Source organism: Triticum urartu, chromosome 5 (assembly GCF_003073215.2).
Source record: "Triticum urartu cultivar G1812 chromosome 5, Tu2.1, whole genome shotgun sequence".
Lineage (NCBI taxonomy): Eukaryota > Viridiplantae > Streptophyta > Magnoliopsida > Poales > Poaceae > Triticum > Triticum urartu.
In genome coordinates, this window is record NC_053026.1 from 217,754,386 (window position 1) to 217,760,644 (window position 6,259).

Consider the following 6,259-nt stretch of genomic DNA (forward strand, 5'->3'; position numbering starts at 1 on the left):
TGCCTGGGGAGGCTTCGCGTCGTCCGCCCCGCGAGGCTTGGCCCCTCGCGAGGGTCTTGAGTTTGTGTTGGTGAAGATGGGCCGTGTTGGGCCCCCCTTTGAGCCACGCCGCAGGCCGCGGGCAGGCAAGTCTAGGGACCCCCGTTCCCAGAACACCGACACCTTCGAATCCAGCGAGCCTCTTGACGAGGATCGTTGGGAGCTATCGTGGGCCGGACTACAATTGCATAACTTAACATATCATATTATGAAGCAAGAGAGGACGGACGCATGGACATATTCGGGTTTTAGTACTTACTACGCGGCCGGAGGCTTGTTTCGGGGGCTCTGCTCCGGGCTGCGGTCGACGTCCCACGCGGAATTATCTGGAAGGGGACTCTTCCCCCTCTTGGGCACCTCCGCCTCCAGATTTGTGGAGGCCGCCCTCTTCTGCCTCCCCCCATCAGGGGGAGAAGTGTTCTCTTCCTCCTCCTCGTCATCATCTTCGGCGGCGGAGGAGCGAGTCTTGTCTTCGGACGATACGTACGAAGCTCCCTTGCGGCGGGAGCCACTTCAGACCCCCTTGGCCTTTCTTCTTGGCCTTCTTCTATGGCTCCTTATAGGCTGCAGGCACCAACATCTTCGCTAGAAGCGGGATGACTGGCTCCTCAAGCAGCGGAGCTGAACAGTGTATCCGCTCCACCCTCTCCGTCCATACCTGAAAAAAAAATAGTGATAAGGTTTAGATATCCTCCTTGAAACAAGGAAGTAGAGGATGCTTCTAGAGACGTGAAAGGCTTACCGCATTGGCAGAATGGGTAATATCGTGCTCGCGGTCCGAGTCTATGGTGGGCGGCATCTCGCTGCCCTTAAAGAGCAACTTCCAGGCATCTTCGTGAGTGGTTTCGAAGAGCCTTTCCAAAGTTCTGTACTTCTTTGGGTTGAATACCCATAAGGGGGAGCTTTAGCTCTGGCATGGGAGGATCCGACGAACCAGCATCACCTAGATTACGTCGACGAGCCTGATGTCTTTATCGACCATGCTTTCAGTGCGCGTTTGCAGCGCTATCAGCTCGTCAGATGAGGACCAGTTCGGGCCCTTCTCTATCCAGGAGGTGAGCCGCATTGGGGATCCGGACATGAATTCGGATGTCGCAGCCCAGGTGGCAGCTTGGGGCTCTGTGATGTAGAACCACAGGTTTTGCCACTCCTTGACGGTCTCCACAAAAGTACCATGGGGCCACGTGATATTGGGCATCTTGCTCACCATGGCGCCTCCGCACTCCGCGTGCTGACCGTCCACCACCTTCGGCTTCCCATTGAAAATATTGAGCCACAGTCAGAAGTGGGGGTGGATGTGGAGGAAGGCCTCACACACGACAAGGAATGCCGAGATGTTGAGGAAGGAGTTTGGGGCTAGATCATGGAAATCTAGCCCGTAATAGAACATAAGACCGTGGACGAAAAGGTGGAGAGGAAACCCTAACCCGAGTACGAAATGAGGGATGAACACCACCCTCTCGTTGGGCTTCGGGGTGGGGATGATTTGCCCCTTAGCTGGAAGCCGATGGGAGATTTCTTTCACCAGATACCCAGCCTCCCGAAGCTTGGTGATGTCCTTCTCCCTAAGGGAGGAGGCCATCCACTTGCCTTGCCCTCTAGATCCGGACATGGCTGAGGGCCTTCTTGAGACGGAAAAGATGAGAACTTGGGCCCTGTAGCTCGAGAATGGAAGGGCAGAGAGAGAGAAGGCGTGGGTGAAAAAAGGGTGTCCTTATCCCCTTATAAAGGAAGTGAATATTAAGCGCCTCCCCACTAGCCTTAAAACATGCCTGTTCCCAAGGGTTGTGTAAACAGCAGGGTTATATTACCCATGCATTGATGAGAATCCTGCAATAAGGGGACATGATCTCTGCTTCGACAAGACGCGCCTATTAAAAACGTGTCTCGAAACATGGAATGGCAGACGGAAAACGGTTAGAAATGATGACCAAGTAGACGTGATGTCACATTACAAAAGGACTGTCAGCGGATTGGACTCGTGCAAATATTATATTCTCTGTGGTTGTGTGTCGTACTTGTGTTGTAGATCCGGACACGTTCATTACGACCGAAGACTATCTTGGAGTATTCGGAAAGAGGAACCCGCCTTGCAATGCTAAAAAACAATCTGCGCGCTGGACACCACGTCATTGAAGTCTGGTTCAGGGGCTACTGAGGGAGTCCTGGACTAAGGGGTCCTCGGGCGTCTGACCTACTGGATATGGGCTGCACTGATGGGCCGTGAAGATACAAATGTCGAAGACTCTCCCCGTGTACGGATGGGACTCTCCTTGGCGTGGAAGGCAAGCTTGGGGACCAAATATGAAGATTCCTTTCTCTGCAACCGACCTTATGTAACCCTAGATCCCTCCGGTGTCTACATAAACTGGGGGCTAGGTCCGTAGATAAATCCTAATAATCATAGTCAGACAGGCTAGACTTTTAGGGTTTAGCCATTATGATCTCGTTGTAGATCAACTCTTGTAATATTCATATTCATCAAGATCAATCAAGAAGGAAGTAGGGTATTACCTCCATAGAGAGGGCCCGAACCTGGGTAAACATTGTGTCCCCCGTCTCTTGTTATCGTCGACCTTAGATGCACAATTTGGGACACCCTACCCGAGATCCGCCGGTTTTGACACCGACGGCGACCGGGGATATTTTTCACCCTTTTCACCTAGGTCGCCAACACCCAGAGTCCCCAACACCCCCCACCATCCGCCCATGTTTCACTCAACTAGTCCACCCAATCTCCTTCGCCAGCTCCCCCCTCCCACCAGATCCACAACAAAACCCTATCCGGCACTGCCGTGCTCACCCCGACTATGTGCCCGCTCTTCGACGTCAAGCCTACCCCCACTGCTGTTCCCAACATGCGGCAGCCCGTGCCCCGCCGTCTTCGTTTGCTCGCCAGCCACCCTCGGGCATATCGATGCAGTAACCCTCGCCTCTCCTGTGGTCCAGCCGGATTTGCATTAAGAAGCCTGTTAGTTACTGCTCTCCATCACGGTGAGGCATATTTCCTCGCAATCCCTCTTCCAATTTCGTTCCGTATGTCCCCAAATTGGCTATGAAATAACGGAGAGTGTATATATTTTCATTATCTACCTTCCTTACTACATATAAGTTGTATTTGTTCCAATAAGTTACTGCCTATTTACAGATCGCGGGCGCCCGAGTCACACAAACTTAACAAATTAGTCGTACATTTTCTAAATTATTGCATGGCATGTTTAGAAAGCTTGATACCAAGTTGTTAGTTTTATGCTTATCCTCCTTTCCTGAGTTTCGCATGTGTTCTCTGTCGATGCCGAGTAGCAGCGACAGCACTCATTCAGGCCATGTATCTTCATCTAATTCGGACAACCCCACGTCTTCAGCAGATTGTGAGGGATCAAGTAGTCTTGAACAGGATAGAGCTACAACAATTACCCTTCCGGTCAGGACATGGAGGAACGCTCCAAGGAATCCCACACACCAGCCTAAAGGTGTATATGAAGTTACCGAGATTGACTTAAAGTCCTGGGCTCCAACTAAACCAGATAAAGCACACATGAGGTTCAAGAGTGTGTGTGGATTTGTTGGCAGGGCAAGGCTCAACACTAATCTGTCGGGGTTTCGGAAGGCTGACATAGAAACATGGCGAATGATAGTCCGGGAGATCATGGATCACTTCAACGTTCCAGAGCAATGGAGAATGCAGGTGGAACACGCTGCACTGAAGAAGGCTAGGGATGCTTGGAGAAATTGGAAGCACGTGTTGTACAAGAAGTACTTGAGTGAAGGCAAGGACCCAGTCCTCGCATACCCCCAAATTACAAAGGAAGATAGGGCAGAATTCAAAAGGGTCGGGGCATCTCCAGAGTTTGCTAAGAAGAGTTTCAAGCAATCAGAACTTCAGAAGAAGAATATACACCCCCACCGTATGGGTGTGGCAGGATACTACGGCATGAAACTGATATGGGAATAGGAGGACAAAGAAGCAGTAGCGGTGGGTGGGAATCCATCCTTTAGTGAAATTAGGGGCGAACGCGCTAGAGACTACTTGCGGGCATGTGCAAAGAGGCGTGATGACGGAACTTATTACTTTGAAAACGCACTTGACGCCAAACTGTATGAAGTGATGGTAGAGGCTTCCAAGATCCCTGGAAGGTTCTACGGGAACTCAGGGCCATGTGACATTCTGTCCATTGCTCTGGAGACAAAAGAGCCCCCTGGCCGTGCCAGGGTTATAGGTGTTAATGTCCCGCACAAGAGCGCTTTCACACTCAGCAAAGAAGAGAGGCTTAGCATGAAAAAAGCAAAGAGTGAAATGAAGCAGAATGCATTGTTTGAAAAGTTGAAGAAGGATATTTATCCGGCTGTTCGATAGGATGTTGATGAGTCAATGATGATGCAGAAGACTCTAACACTGACAGATAGCCAGCAGATGGGAGGGGAGGTGGGCATGGATGATGTTGTTTGTTGCGCGACAAAACTGAACAAGAGTAGCTATGCATCAGCTGACCCCAGCGACACTGAGACTGCATCTTCTCGTGATGATGCTATATATGATCTATCTGGAATGAAAGACAGACTGAAAGGCATGCTTACACATTATGAAGGTACATTAAAATGTGCAATAGCCTGGGTTTTCCCACCCTTCTTAGAATATTGATAGAGGCTAAGGTGTCCCGTCTTTCGATGACATGGTGGCTATCATTTTGGAGGAAGTTGACTTTGATGATCCGACTACGAACGTGCGAGGACGTCGTGCCTTAGCAATCGCTAAACCAACTCTGAGAGGTTATTGACCACGCTGGAGCATGATCAACCTGACCATGAAGGTCTGTTTCCTGCAGGCAAACAGAGAACAAGCATGAAACAAAGATTGCAATCTGGATATCGCGAATATAAGAGGAAAGCTTTATTGATGAAGGTGGGGTTCTGTGAAGCCTTTGTCTGGTTGTTGAACACAAACGAAGTACGGGAAGTTGCAGCTATGGCGAACTTTAATCTAAACAAAACCCAAATTCTAAATGACGCCTTAAGGGTTTTATATATGGAGGAAGAGGGGGGATTTCGTGGCCCTCGGAGGAGGGGTCCGAAACCAACCCTAACCCTTGTTTCCCATAGATGCGGACACTAAAAACAGCCTATACTTAAGTATTTTGAGAATACATGGGCCTGGCCCAATAATAAGGTGACGCAACACCTAGAATAACCTCTGGACGAAAATTATGAAGTGGCATCTTGTATATTTGGTCCAAGGCTTCATGCACTCATTATGGTGGCTTCAAAGTCCTAAAATCATCACTTGAAACTCCGTTCTTTTTACCCTTGCGCATGCCATCATCTCCATGCGTGTTCTTGCTCCAATGTTCATCCTTCTCCAATCTAGGCCCTTCATTTATAAGCAAAACAAATGTATCCAATTTTGGCAGCATCATATTCTCATGAACATTAGAATCATTACCAAGAAACGGAAGTATGTGATAATTTAATTGGCATGCGCGAGCTCTAGTAATTGGTCCAATATGTATAGCAGAAGTAGATGTGGGTGTAACAATGGTATTGATGTCCACATCATCCTCCTCTTATTGAAATGAAGTCATCCTCGACGGAAGCTCATCTTCCTCACCCAAATAAGGCTTCAAATCTGCAATGTTAAAAGTGGGACTAACCCGAAAAATTTGCAGGCAGCTCAAGTTTATATACATTATCGTTTATTTTCTCTAACACCTTAAAAGGACCATCAGCACATGGCATTAGCTTTGATTTACGCAAATTAGGAAATCTATCCTTACGCAAATGTAACCAAACAAGATCCCAGGGGCAAACACAACATGTTTTCTACCCTTATCTCCAACAATTTTATATTTAGCATTCATATGCTCAATGTTTTCCTTAGTTAACTCATGCATTTTTAAAATCAATTCAGCACGTTCTTTAGCATCAAAATTAACCTTCTCTGAAGATGGAAGAGGTAACAAATCAATAGGTGCATGAGGTAGGAAACCATACACAATTTCAAAAGGGCACATCTTAGTAGTAGAATGCAACGAACGATTATAAGAAAATTCAATATGAGGCATGCACACCTCCCACATTTTCTTATTATTCTTCAAAACAGCCCTAAGCATAGTAGACAAAGTTCTATTGACTACTTCAGTTTGACCATCAGTTTGGGGTGACAAGTAGTACTAAAAAGCAGTTTAGTCCCCAACTTAGCCCATAAACATCTCCAAAAGTGGCT